At 28.7% G+C, this 16038-nt stretch overlaps 1 protein-coding gene across 2 annotated transcripts in view; it reads right to left on the bottom strand.

The window, feature by feature from the left end:
- The window catches only part of LOC142322267 (zwei Ig domain protein zig-8-like), a 694854-nt gene that overhangs the window by 52710 nt on the left and 626106 nt on the right, over window positions 1-16038 (bottom strand). The gene's annotated exons all lie outside the window — the stretch shown is intronic.

Genomic DNA, 16038 nt, shown 5'->3' with positions numbered 1-16038 from the left:
ATTCCGAGTAAGGTTTCTTTACGTATATTTTTCCTAGTTTTCGTTTTATTAGAACAGATTATATGTATTTAATATTTTATATTAGATCGAATTTCTACGGCTTAATACTCTTTTTGAGGAAATTTAGTTTAAAATATAAAATTGCCGTACCTGACCTAAGGGTTCAATTTCAGTACCTCCTGATGAAAGATGAAGAGGTTGCCACTCTGGCAAGGAACTATTTCCTTTGAATTAAAGTAATACAAAATATTGGTGATAAAATTATGTTTAAAAGAATGTATTTTTAACTCTTACGTTAAAAAATACCTTTTTGATGTGCAATTTTTCTGCAACGTATTTTATTTTGACATATAGGATTTATTATCATAAATTTTGTGCAACTGTTAATTTATTGTGTTTATGTAGTTATTTTGTATAGAAGCCGGCAAAAGTAATGAAATAAAATGGGATAATAAAACAAAAATAACTTGAATGTTTTGATGATTTTTGTCACTATGAATAATTATAAATTAAGTTAAAACTAATTTAGGGAACAAATTTTGATCATTCTTATAAATTAAATAGTACAAAGAAAACTTATTTGGAAGAGGTAGTTGGTGTTTGTATATTTTAGACAGGCAGAAGAATAGAAAAAAACATTTGTTGTCACGTACTATTAATGTATGAGGCAAGTAAATTGACTCAATATAATCAACCTCTCCTCATAATAAAATTCTTTCTTTTGAAATATACAATTCTATATTAAAGAATTTTGTGGTTTTCAGTGCCCATTGTTTGGCCTCCCTTACTTGATAGCATGTATTTGTTTCATGACCAATTAGAGAGAAACAGTCTTTCATATTTTATTTGCCTTGTTTCACACTAAAAGGGCGGAAAGAGAAAATTAAAGTTAGTCAAAGTTTTAATTAGTTTTAAATCGATATTGTTGAATATTTACGTTTTTTTTAAATGTATATTAAAAGAAGTAAGATCCGCCCGGCGAGCGAGACGTGAAGGCCCGGACACTCCCCTGAGCTGTGTAATATTTAACTGCAGGATCCGTCCCGGGGGCGAAGAAGAAAAAATCGATATTAAGTGAAATATTTAAACAAAATATTTGTTCTATAAATTTACAGTATTTTCCTTTTAAAAATACTCGTACGTAATATCCTTTTGTAGTATGCAAGTGAAATCTATTATGCTTATTAGAAGTTAGTTAACAAATTGTACAATATAAACGTGAAACAAAACAAGCCAATTTTATAAGTAGTTAGATAGATTTATATATATATGTATAAACAAGACATATTTTACATAAATATATTATATTAATCTCTTAGGTTAACCAAGCAACTATACAAACTTAAAAGTTAAATTCACTACGTTTCACTTAGATTCTCTAAGCTTCCTCAGGTGAATTCTCTTGCATACTACAAGAGTATGCAAGAGACATACAGAATTCTGTATTCAGGTAGAGAATACAGAATTCTCTTTGTAGTATTTATATTCAGATAGAGAATACAGAATTCTGTAGTAGATACAAGAAAATTCTGTGTGATGTGTGTATTGTTACCTGTGGAAACTTACAGAATTCTAAGTGAAACGTAGTGAATTTAATTTATAAGTTTGTATAGTTGATTTGTTAACCCACAAGATTAATAAATATAATATTTTAATTAAAATAAGTCTAATTATATTTAATTTTATCCAATTAAGAAGAAAATAAACTTAAATAAATATTTATATACATTTCGTGAGCGAAAATTTACGTAACCCATATGGAAAAAATATAATACATGGAAACACATAAGGACTTAATTAAATTTTATAAAATTTATAAATATTATATAATTTCATAAAATACAGTAATTTTTGTTTGAAATGTCCTCCATTTGTAGCTATAAAAACACCAACAGGTTTCTTCCTGTTAGCAGCCACTTTTTTAGTGGTCGCACTGGTATGGGATATTTCGATATCAATGTTGCGTTTGAGTCGATCAATCAGTTGTGAAGGATTATTTCTAAAAACTTCTTCTTTTAAACAACTCCAAAAGAAATTCTTGGTAGGTGGTAGGTAACCTAGGTGTCCGTACTCCTTAGGAAATAACTTTTTCCTCAGAGAACTCCACGTAGCAACAACTCTGTGTTATTAGCTGTGGGGGCTGATGCATCGTTTTGCTGAAAACAGCAGTCGCGTTCATCTTCTTTTTAGAAGGGCTATGAAGTCAGTAGTAATTTTCTAGTAGCATCCAGATGTTAAATTTTCTGTGAAAAACACTGGCTCCATTCCATTCTCTACGATAAATTGTGCACCAAACTCCGATTTTTATGAATGTAATGTAGTTCTGTGGTAAAAATGAGGATTCTCTGAATTCCAATATCGGTTTTTCTGGCTGTTTATATAACCACTTAGTTGAAACCATGCCTCGTTACTAAATAATATCCAAATTGTGCCGCAAACAAAACGCATAAACCGTTTACAATAATTGAGTCTTTTTCTGTGATAGGATTTTCACAATTCCTGAAGGAGGCGAGTACGGTGCGACGTAATTTTAATTTCTTCGTATTTCAGCGATTACTAAGATAGCCTTCTTATTCATGGTGATCGTTCAAAGGATGAACAGTCTTGTACTAAAGATTCCTAATTTAAAAATCTTGGCTAGACGCACCATTTTCGATCAGCTATACTAGCGGTTTCACCCAAAACTATGGGTGAAATTGTTGACTTATTCGGTATGTTTGATCAATGAAAAACTACAGCAAAGTCTTTCGTACACATTAAAAGTATTATAATTTAACATAACTCTGAAGAAGAAATTCACGTTAAGATTATGTATAATGATTGCTCTTTTTTGTAGTACACCTTCCACTGAAAGGCTAAATAGGGAGAGATTACTTGATCGTTGTGTATGTGTTCTGTTTACATCACAAATCCACCCATTAATGCTAACCTAAAATCTAATTCCCCACTTCAGTGGTTTATTGATTTCGGGATAGCGTAAATATATATTTCCTTTTTCTCCATACATATATGTAAAGTAATTTAATGTAATTTAGTTTTCGTAATGAATTAATTTACTGAATATAAATGCTTTATTGTGTTTTAAATATCATAATAGGTTGCTGTAGTTTTTGAGTTAGTTTTTTTTATAATGTATTTATTGTCTTTATTACATGAGAAATGGAGATTCGTCATCTAAAACATAACAAATTTTGAAATGAACAGTAACGAATTTTGTCATTTGGCAAATAACAAGGATTAAGTTATAACACGTAGAAATAGAAACTTTAAAATTTGTTGAAGGTTATACAATTTTTATTTAATTAACTGTTAGGACTATGTCATACGAAATGAATTTCAATTATGACTTGTAAAAAAAGTTTAAAATAACTCTTAAACTGAACTATCTTAATAGTAGAATTCTTTTCGTCAGGAATTAGATGTAAATTTCTTTTTGATGAACGACATCAATGATAAGATTTGTCAAAATTAATCTAAAAAGGAAGAGAATTCTCCTTTTCCGAGATATTAGTTGATTATACTGAGAAATATATTAGTGCTTACATTAGTCTCTTGAGAAAAACAGACGTGAACAAATTTCTCGTGATTAATTTTTTATAATTATTTCCATAATATGATTTCTTGTTGTAGATTTGAATAGTTTATTTGTAAACTTGTGACTTTTTAAATTGACGGTATTTATTAACAACATTTTGTCAAAGTACATTGATTACGTCAGTAAATAATTTTATAAATTTCAGAATACAGTCAAGCATTAGTGTATTTTATTTACATAAATTTTATTTTTAAGAGTAATGTATGTGGAAAACGATTAATTAGTAGAGTAATATTTATTAATTTAATTTTTTGAAATTGATATTAAACCACTCAAAATATAAAATTTATGATTAAATTTAAGTAAATATTACGGAAAATATTATTTATTATTAACTGTTACAATAATTTGTTATTTTAATTAGTAAAATATTTAAAGAAATAATTAATTTTCGCCAAATATTTAAATAAATTTAAATATAGTAAATTTCATTAAACAACGATTTTAGAATATTATCATTTCAGACAGAAGTGAATTTTAAGTTTGTTTTAACACTAATAAAAAATTGGTATTTATCCCTATTATTATTCTTTTTCTATCATTTTAAGCATTATTAATCTTATTATCCTTCTAGTGTGAATTACGAGAAAGAATTTCAAAATATTAAATGTTTAAACAAAGTTAAAAGGTGAGTTTTAAAAAATATCCTAACAGAATCAAATTAATCCAGTTTAAAATCCTATTGTTAAGTTTGGTACATAGCCCATTTCTATTTAAAAGTTTAATTTTTTGTTTCTGTTACTTTCCATTTTAGAAAAGTTATCTTTTATTGATCTTTTACAACAGTAGATTCTTTATATATTTTTTATGTTTTATTTTAAAGAATTTATTATACATTTCAGTCCAAATAAAAGAAGAATATAACATTTATAGCCCCTTTTAACTTTGGAATTTTAATGGCAACAATTTCTCAAACGACTGAAAGTGTCCGGACATTGAGATCATTTATTCTTAGTGCTATTTCCGAAACGTATAGCGATAGCTTTTGGAATTTTAACATTATGCTCCCTTTCAATAATTTTACGCTCTTTGAATTTTAGATTTTCTATTGTATAAGAAATAAATCTGCATAGTATTTATCTTTAGGCTTATTTACAATTACTCGTCCTAATTAGGCTTCAATTGATTTACATTTTCTTTGATTTCAAATTTTTAAACAATCATTTACGACTTTTAGAGAAGCGGAAACTATAAATATGTTATTTACAAAATGATCTTAAAGTTGCACACTGTGATTAATAATTCAGTTCCTAAATTAAAAGTTGTGATACCTGTGAATGTAATTTTCTTTATCATAAGCTATTAAGATATTTTATGTTTAATAGAAATTAAACATAAAATATGTGACTTAGTCTTGTGACTAAGTAACAAGACTTAGTCAGCAATAATAAAATATCTTTATCAGTATTATTCTCCTTTTAAAAAGTTTCTTATTTAAAATATATTTATAGTAATAGAAAAAAATAAATTGTGTTGGAAATTTATGTAAGTAATTTACAAGGGTAACTTAAGTTATTCAGATATTTTGTGAAAAAAAAAACTATTTAATTTTACTAAACTATGTCCGTTAGTATAAGGCTTTTTATTTGAATAAATTTTTACTTTTATTTAGGTAATATTACGTTTTTCGAGCATCACTGTGTTTTACTAGTTAAAATAGATATTACACGATCGTTGGATGGTGATGATTAATTTTTATAATTATAAAATATATTAAATTAGAAGTTAAATTTAAATTGGTTCGTATGTAATGCCGGGATCTGTGGCGTGAGTGGTAGCGTCTCGGCCTTTCATCTGGAGTCATCCGGGTTCGAATTCTGGTAAGGCAAGGCATTTTCACACGCTACTTATCATTCATCTCATGCTCTGAAGCAATTCTTAACGGTAGCTGTGGAGGTTAAAAAAAAATTAAGAAAAAATCGGTTCATAACCTAATATATTTCTTATGTTCTCGAGATGGTTTTTTCTGAAAAAAATGAAGCTTCTAGATAAGATCATTCATTATTGAATTTATAGAATTAGAAACTTTTCAAACTATAGATCAGCTGCAAACTGAAACAATTGAATTTGTATCGATTAATAACAATTTACAACTTGAGTTACTCTATAAAAAATTGTAGAAATTTGTAAAGTATAATTATAGCTGTATTAAAAAGCTAGTAAAGAATATTAATACAGAAATTTGGAATAATATACGTTGAGTATATACTATCTGAATGATTTTCAAATTATCACGTGCTAATAGGGGACTGTCCCAGATATTAGGCTTATCTAATATTTTTCCCGCGTGGTTTTACATTGGTCACAAAACTTTATAACAAACAGATTTTGTTAGAAATAATATTACTTAAAATACACAAGACTGGAGTGTAAGTCTGTGTTTTAGAAAAGATTACGGTTAAGGCTAAATATTAAAAAAAACTTTTGTTTACAAAAAAAAAAATTTATTTAACACCTATTAGTTAGACAGATTCTACTGTTGAATTTTACACTTCGCCAGAAGGCTACCACGGGTTTAAATCTTAAACATTTAATTTTTATATTAAATCTGCGCTCTAAATTTGTTGGTGCCATTAACACAAATTCTCTTGAACCGTTTTTCCTTTTTGAGATAAATTTGCAAATTAAATCTTTAAGCTTGGACAGCAGACAAAAATATTCATCTGTAGTTAGTTAGTTAGTTACGGAATTTATGTTTCAGTAGATATTATAATATCATTATCCTATTATTGTAGGAATTATTTTGATCTCCTTAAAACTTTTTCGTTGGCCCAAATTAGTGATAATTGTGTAGGGGCATATCAGGTCTGTTTTACAGATGGAGAAACAAGGAGAATATCTCATCTAAATAATTGAAGTTGATCTTTTTAAACTAATAGTACAAGCCCTGACTTGAGTGAATTAAACTAAATCATGGTTTACTCTTTGATTAGACTGGACTTGTGGCTGTATTTAGTAGTGCTGAATTATAGTGCTTATTGTTACTTTTTTGAGTAGGAAGAAATTCTATTTAAATAACGATTTTTGAAATCCACACCTTATTATCCTGGTGATGTATTTTTTTTGGCTTTTCTTCGGGAAGAAGTTCGTACTTACAACTACGCACTGTACTTTCTTAATTGATTCCGTACTAATTTGATGATCCGTAGCCTTAGCATAGGTTAAAACAAAATTAAAACGATTTGTTTAAATATAAATCCCATAGAAATTTTTATTTTACATTATGTGTATTACTTAGTAAGAGTAATCATTCTAAATTTTAAATTATTGTAACAGTTATTCCGATTATATTGACCGATTGGCCAGACAATCAAACTAATTTCCATTATTTTTATAGAAGTAATAGACTATCACAATAGCAAAGTATGAGGTATAGTTTTCACATACAAACTTGCATTCTTTTGTGCATTCAAAACGCTAAAATTCATTACCAAATTATTCTTGCAATTTTACAAAACTTTTTACAAGTTTTTCCATTCATTTGAATTATTTAATTTTGATTTCATTTGAGTAAATAATCACGAAGTTCGTAAGAACTTCGCCGGTTAGAGTCGGCAGAAATGGACAGCAAGGCGAAGTTAACGAATTGTATTTAAGATCTAAGCATTACGTGTAACCTAAAAGTGAAATGAAAATGGGGAAAAACATTAAAAATGTAAGCTTTAAAACATTATATTTCAGTTCAGTTAGATTTGTAATAAAGAATATAATCAAAAAACTGTTCAAATTTTGTTAGAGGTTTTTTTCTTCCATTACATGAGCCGCGGGACTAGGTTATGTCATTTTTTCTACAAAATGGTGGGTTTATGAATCGCGCCGCTAGGTAGCAGTACTTAATTGTACTAGATAGTGTACGAAAACTTGATAATGTACTTGAAATAATAAAATTTAAAAGAAAATATAAAACTGGTTGTTTTAATAGTAAATGTTCTTTTTTAAATGAAAGTACTGAAGTTGAAACAATTTTTTTAATTCCTATCAATTCATTAAGAAAAATAAAAGTATTAGTTTACAAGAGATTATAGCTGCTAATAAAATGCAAAAAACACGAACAGGAAAGTCACGCAAATGTGGCAACAAAAATTTGTTACATAAAACAGAATTTAATTCGATTGGTAAAGTTTTTTTCACAATCAACTGTGCATATCACTCCTGTCAGCTCCTCCAATAATCCCAATCCTCATCTCTGCTAGTTGTTAAAATGGAGGGATGCCCGCAATGACTAACACTGCCTCAGTACAAACTGAAGAGTATGGTGAAACGATACGGAGAGCAATCCGTCTCTGCACACCCTCCAGTACCCGCCGATTTTGATCGCATCCTAGAGCTTTCGACCAAATAATGACTCTATACAGAAGAACAGAATTGATTACATGGCCGTACAACTTGCTTTTGAATAACCGGGGTCGGGCACGTTGCCTAGTAGTTTACTCAGTGCCTGTACCATCGCTCCTGCACGATCGGATGTCACTCGCACGTGTACAGAAAACGTACACCGTCGATCCAGCCATATCCCCAAATACTTCACCGACTCCACCTAGGGTAGTAAGGCTTCGCCTACCATGATCCGGATCAGACGCCTGCCAGCCAGACAGATGAATGCTGTTTTCGCAGGTGACAGGGTTAGCCCCCTAGCCATCTACTAGTGCTGCACTAGACTGGTAGCTTCACTGGCTCTCGTCACTACTTCGTCTACAACCCTCGCTCTCAATACTAATGCCAGATCGTCAGGGAAGACCACCGGTACAACAACTCAAGGATACTTCAGCCGAAGTACCCCATAAATACCAGGTTCCATAATGTCGGACTAAGTTCTGACCCGTGAAGTACCACACACGTGATTGGAAAAGAGAGCTGTGACTCGGTTCAATTGTAAAGCAGACGTCTTTCTTCCAAGTACCTTTGTACCATTCGCCGTACACCACCGTACACCTGCTTGTTCCTTAGGGCCTCAAACACAGCATCCCATCGCAACGAGTTGAAAGCATTCTTTACATCAAGAATCACAACCACGGGTATGTTTCCCGTCCGCCAGGTGCCGGCAGCCGCCACCTCTACCAGCCGACACACACATTTTCCGCAATCGTGGGTGGACCTCCCCTTACGAAAACTATATTGGTTTGTGGAGAATCCATTATGCTCAATTTCTACCTTCAGCCTAACATCAAGCATCTTTTCCAACAGTACCCCAAGAGGATTACCCTTACAAAGTAATAAATGCAATATTACATCACGGATCTTCGATTCATGGTCATTATATTAGTTTTATAAAAAAAGGAAAATGAAGTAAATGATATGACTATCAACAAAGAAAATTGGCCAAGAATTTCAAAAAATATATTTTTGTTTGTTCTAGAAAGGCAATAATTTGAATAATAAATCCATAAGTAAACAATCAGGAATTCATAAAAAAAAAATAAAAGAATAGTCTAACAAAACCCAGTGATATCCAAAAAAAATTGCAATGAAATTGTAAAGCGTACGGTAACAGTCTCGCAGATATCATTTTTTCCGTTCAAAAAATCAACATTTCTGTAATATAAATAAAATTGTTTTTAACAAAATGATATGATATCAAAAAAGGTAAGATACTTTTATGAGTTTGATGATATCGCAGAAATAATATATGATTATATAAGAGTTTTATTATATAATAAAGTCATAAGAATTGTATTATTTTTGTAAATGTGATATGTATTACATATAAATGAAATCGGGCCAGAAAGAGATTTGTAACATTTTTTTAATTTTTTGCTTATTATATGGAACGCTTAAACGTTGTTTATTATGTATTATACTATATCTGTTGTATATTACATATATTTAATATGTATTTTTTTTTTTAAAGAAAATTCTAAATTAATAACAGATTTTAATAATAAAAATGTAGTGCCTTACTTTTTTTGATATAAGTTAAAACAGTTTTATTTATATTACAGAAATTTTTGTTTATTGAGCAGAAGAAATGATATCATCAAGACCTAAACTACGGTTTACATTTTCATTTTCATTTTTTTTTTATTGTCTGTATGATTACTTTTTACTTCTTACATGATTTAATGGCTAATTGTTGAAGGAAAAAAGGAAGCAATCATTTAGATTTGAATTTTTTAAACATCTCTGCCCATGATACTACAAGCATTGGGTTTCTGATGTTTTACGGTAAGAAAAAATAAAATTATTTTTGTAGCTGAACAACTCTTTTATTTATCATTTATTTTTTTAAATTTTAATTTATAATTTATAATTTAGTTTTGTAGGTGGATATCGTATCAGAAAATGGATAATTTAGTACTGTGTAGACTGTAAACTGCTAATTTATATCCACCACCATTATAGTAAAATAATATTATGTAAAACTTTAAAGAAATATATTTATTTAGTGATCAATAAAGCGTAGATTACGGTTCCACCATGGCTTATTTTGTTTTTTGTTTTTTTAATGTATTACGTAATATTTATGGAAATCTCTTCTTTTTTTATGAATCTTAATTTTTTTTTTTAGTGTTGACGGAGAAATGTTGTTCATGTACATTTTACCTTGTATTGTAATTATAATTTGAAATATAATATTATCGTTTCGTTTTTATTCCTTTATTCTTTTCTTCTTTTATTAACACATATCTGATGTAGCAGATTGGATAAGATTGAAGGTTCATATATTATTAAAATTAATAATAATTTAATAAAAACTCAAGCGCCATACAATGTTACATACGATGTACTATCGTTATATTAACCAACATTTTATTTTATGGCATTAAGACAAATTATTTTTTAAACCGTACTATTATTTTTATTTTCATCAAAATTTTATAATTTTTATCAAAGTAAAAGCTACTTCGTTTGATATTCGATAGAATATTCCATCACTAAATTTCTTCTACTAAATGTTCAAATATTTGGAGTTGAATATTATTTCAGTATATTGATATTTTATATGAATATTTCCTTATTTGTTTCAAAGATTATTTCTCATTTTAAAAATTTATATAAATAAATAATAGTGTGTGTGTGTATATATATAAATAGAACTTTTATTAGGATTCAAATCTCAAAACCTTCGACCAGCTGTTAAACTGGTATGCGACAACGATTTAACCACTAGACCAGCCCAGTGGGCAATCGATATATGAAAATAAGAAATCTCACACAAACAACAGATTGTAGCATTATATTTGTATGAAAAAATAATTTTATTTGAAAATTTTTGTTTATCCTCCTTTTAAATGCGATTGAAAGTTTTAAAAATATATTTTACCATCAATTAAATTTAGAAAAAAATATTTGTTTAGTAGGACGGTTCAGCCTCTGAGATTAAGACAACCGGTTTTGAATAATTTATTTTTACCAGCACTTTAATATTCTATTATTAACGAAAATGAAAAAAATTAAGATTATGTGGATATAAACTGAGTTTTAAATCTATAAATTTGAGTAATATTAACAGTGTTACCTAATAGCAATACCTTATCTTGTAAATTTCCTGGAAGAAAATATTTAAACTTATATTCGGTCTTTTGTCTACCTGTATGTAAAATTTATTAAGATTATTGTGAGACTTGCAATTTAAGTTATGGAATAAACAATTTTTTATTATTACTTATATAAATGGTATTTTGATAATTCATCGAGATATGTTTGCATTAATTAAGTAGTATTAAACAAAGAAACTTTTTGAAATAGAAATATAAACTTAATGAGGTATAGCAGGAAACAGGTATATAGAAAAGGGATGAAAGTGTCACTGAAGTGTGCAAATTGGAACGACGGGGCGGTGCCGGGGCTCAGGAATCAATAATACCGTGTAACCCCGCAGCGGTGAAGCGAACTGGAATGCCGTTACACATTACAAATTTATGCATTGCAATAAGTGTCATAGATCATGCGTTCCTGTTTTCTCTATTTTCATTACAGGTGTTTTAATGAAAACTAAATAAACAATAATCTCAGTTAAAGGGAGGAGATATAGCTACAGTTAAAATAGGGAACAAAAAGTAAAAAAAGACAGCATAATTTTGTTTTGATTTTTATAGTTGCAAGTAGCAGAATTAACTGTTTATATTACCTAATAAGTAGTGACAATTTAATCTTACGAATTGCTGTGATCTTATAAGTAACTTACACTTATAATAACTAAATATTTAACATGATTTTTAAGTAAATTTTGTTTGTTGTATAATTTTTATATATTTCGATACATGAATAACTAATACTCATATTTTACGAACCGCACAGGTTTTAGACTTAAATATTAATACAAATTACTGTGTTTCATTCCAATAAAAGTTTAAACTCAAGTTTAAAGATACAAAAGATATCGAATTATTGGCATTCGCATGGTCTGGCACTTTTTCTACACTTATTTCTGTACGCCCTGTTCTACTGCCCATATTAAAAATATAGTGTGTGTGTGTGATGAATTTCGTAACTATTATTTTATACAATAATAAATATTTTAAAAATATGATATTTATTTAAATAGCCATGAAGGTATTACTGAAACATTATTTAAAATAATATGAAAAGAATGTACAAAAATTGTTTTACAAAAAATTAAGGCCAATGACGAAATCTGAATTTCGACCTGTTAAATGATAATTATCAATGTATACATTTATACATATACATGTATATATTGCACACTAATTAACTGATTACCTGAACTAGCCACCACGTTCTGTACCACTTTCCGTACATTAGTATAATATAGATTAAAGTAAGCTTTCTCAGAAATACCAAAAGCTTTTAAAAAAAATATCTTCGGCACGTCGGAAGGCGGAGGTAAATTTCATCGGTGCTAAGTAGGGGATAAAAAAGATTTTCATCTTAAGTTAATAAAAATTTCATTTCATCAATATGACAATGGTAGCATGTGAAAAAAGTTTCACATGTTTACCATACGACAACCCCCCATCTTCTTACGATTGCAGCAATATTTTGGTCATCCCTTGCAGTAAAGGTTGGTCGTATGAAAATTATTTCCAGACAAAAATTTTAGGTAATTTTTAGAGGACTAACGACCACTTTAAACTGATTCGGTACTGTGCCTATTAAAGGAGGTATAATTTTTTCTTCGAATTTCCACTTTTTACATCCCCTGGGACAATGTTTGGCGATATCAAAAAACTTTACTTAGATAAGTTTTAGGCTCTTATCCAAAGAATAGTAGGAACTTTAAAAGAATTAGATATTTTATTTAATAGAAAAGTTATAGTGTTATTTTTTTCGAAAAAGCCTTCCGATTTCCACCACCATGGTCCGATTTTGCCTATTAACGAACTCGACTGAGATTTTGGGTCGTTGTATTTTATGTATCAATTTGAAAGTGATTGACGAAAAATTACGGCAGTTATCATGTCCACCAGAAAGTGAAAAAAAAATTAAGATATATATATATATATATATATATATATATATATATATATATGTATATATAAAACTGACGTGGTTGTAGGGTCTGGGGGATGAAACGAGAAAATATGTCGAAATTTTCTTGAAGTAGAATATTGGTATCCATTACAATAGGTAGCTTTCTTGCTTTCTTATGAAATCTACCTAATATATATTTCTCATTAAAAATTAAAAATGACCAGGGACATATTTTAAAGAAAATCACAACTTTTTTTTTTCTTCCTTTAATTCGAACATAACTAAATTAATTTATTTAAATTAGTAATTGTAATATGTACAAAGAATATCTGGTTTTCTATATTTAAATAAAATTAGAAAAATAATTTTTTTATGAAAACTTATAGAAAAATCTTATTAGAATCTAAATTTTAAAAATGTTTAAAAAATATAACATTTTAAATGATGTTTAAAAGAGAAGTTTAAGAGAGAGATTAAATGTTAAAAAAGAGAAGTAGGAATTAGTTTGAAAATATATTTTGTAAACAAAAGAACTAATATATTGTTATTATAGATTAGTAAAATAGTAAAATATTATTAGTAATAATATTTAAAGCCTTTTAGAAATTTCAATTTAAAATAAAAAGATGTGTGATTTCTTTTGTATTTATTTTTCATTATATACATTTCAAAATAATAGAAAAAATGATAAATTAAATTTAAAACGACAGAAGAATAAATTTATTTAATTAAATTTTTTTTTGATTAATCATTTGATAGAAATATTAACTCTACAATATCTAAATGGTATATTTTTATTATTAAGGTTGCTTATTTATGTTTTGTCCTGTGAATGGTTTTAACTTTTTTCCCTGTTTAGTCTCCGGGAATCACCGTTAGGTATTACTTCAGAGGATGATATGTATGAGTGTAAGTAAAGTGTAGTTTTGTACAGTCTCAGGTCAAACATTTCTGAGATGTGTGGTTAATTGAAACCAAACCACCAAAGAACACCGTTATCCACGATCTAGTATTCAAACCCGTATAAAATTGCCTTTACTAGCATTTGAACGTTGGAACTCTTGGCTTCGAAATCGGCTGATTTGAATAGTTTTAACTACCTGCATGCTAATTTACGATAAAAATTAAAACAGATACAAACATTAATATCATGCTCTATTATGAAGCGTTTTTAATATTCCTAAGATAGATAATTTCCCTTATCATCGTTTGTCATACGTTTTTTATTTCTCTTCTTGCATTGAAAGAATTTTTATTTCACTCTTTTGAGCGACTTTCATATTTTCAAGTTAATTTTGTTAAGATGGACTACAAAAGGGTATTCTGAAAGAGGTTTTTTTTAAAATAATTTTGTTCATTCCTTTTTTACGTCTAATTACAAAAAAAAGTAATTTAAATAACACAAAGTAAGTATTTTTAATAACATCTTGATTGCTGTAATATGTATTCAATAAATACTATTTCGTTGATAAATGCTAACTACAAAAACAAAAAACACATTATATAACATCTGATTTCTGTTAATGCATTCACCTTCCACCGGTAAGAGAAAAAATCATTTCCACATTACCATAGATTTATTTTATGTTTTGTTCATTCCACAAGCAATTAGATACGTTGAGACATTTTTCTAACTGAACTAACCTAAAATCATAGCAAAATGGCATAACAGTATCGTTTTGTCAATGGGACGTAACACTACTGAAATAAGACTTACATTACTACTAAAACAACTGACGAATCACACTTTGTGCAAGAGCCCTTTAAAAAAAAGTTTCAAAGTTCCAGGAAGGGATGAAATATTTAACTGGTGTATAGTCTATCCTTCTAAAGACTACGATATCTTCGTAGCCATTAAAAATATGTTATCTTCAACTCATTTGGTTCTTCTAACATATCAAATAACTTTCTCTGTACTTTTCCAGTTTTTCCGGTTTTTATTTTGATCTCGACCTACCAGCGTCTCTTTTTCTTGATTGATTATAATTCCATGGTAACAGACACAGTCTCTTCTCCAACATTCTCTTCTAGTGCATCCTCCAATTTCCCTTATATTTAGGTTTATAATATTACTGTTTACTTCTACTCCTAATTTTAATCTTAGAGCTAATGTCGCTACCATACAGACAAGTAGAAATGTCATCATACGATAAAATGTTTTCTCAATATTTCTTTTTGTTGTATTCCTCACTATTTTAGTACTGGTTTTATTCGAATCTTATAGAATATCCTCTAAATATCAATGTTTCAGATTTACATATTGCAAAATGTATATTTAAGAGAGCTTTTGAAGGTAAAATATGCATTTTTTTAGTTTATTTTAAGGTTTTGTCATCAAAATCTTAGTAGAATCATATAAAATACAGCCTACGGTAGTAATATGATTAAAATATGTCGAAGAATCAGTAACGTTTAATAAGATTTCTTTCAGTCATCATACGTAAATTAAATTGTGCCGGGGAAACTTTGCATCCCTACCGCACCCCTTTGTGAATGTAAATCTGATTAAAAAGTTGCAAAATCAATTTACCTTTATTATCTAAATTCAGTCATTATACTCTTTGACCATATCAAAACAAAAACAATGCATGTTTGACGTATGTTGAAATTCCCTTTACTTTTCTATGATCTTTTGCGTCCATACAGAAACTTTCCGATCTTATTCCCACTTGCTGATCAATTGGTCTGTTTTATCCTCCATTAAACTCCTAGTCTAATGACTGGTCTATTATTGTACATTTTTCTTTAGACAGACCGTTTTCCAAGATCGTGGATACCGGTGTTCTTTGGTGGTTGGGTTTCAATTAACCACACATCTCCGGAATGGTCGAACTGAGAATGCACAAGACTACACTTCATTTACACTCATACATATCATCCTCATTCATCTTCTGAAGAATTATCTAAACGGTAGTTTCCGGAGGCTAAAACAGGAAAGAAAGAAGAGACCGTTTTCCAAATTTCAATTATGCTATCACTTAAATGTGCATAATATTTTATGAATTTCATTATCATACTAGCCAATTCAATAAAAGCATATTTTTTCTTTAATATTGCATTTTTTCAGATAT

The sequence above is a fragment of the Lycorma delicatula genome, chromosome 3 (assembly GCF_047948215.1).
Source record: "Lycorma delicatula isolate Av1 chromosome 3, ASM4794821v1, whole genome shotgun sequence".
Classification (NCBI taxonomy): Eukaryota; Metazoa; Arthropoda; class Insecta; order Hemiptera; family Fulgoridae; genus Lycorma; species Lycorma delicatula.
This window is presented reverse-complemented; position numbering and strand designations above follow the sequence as displayed.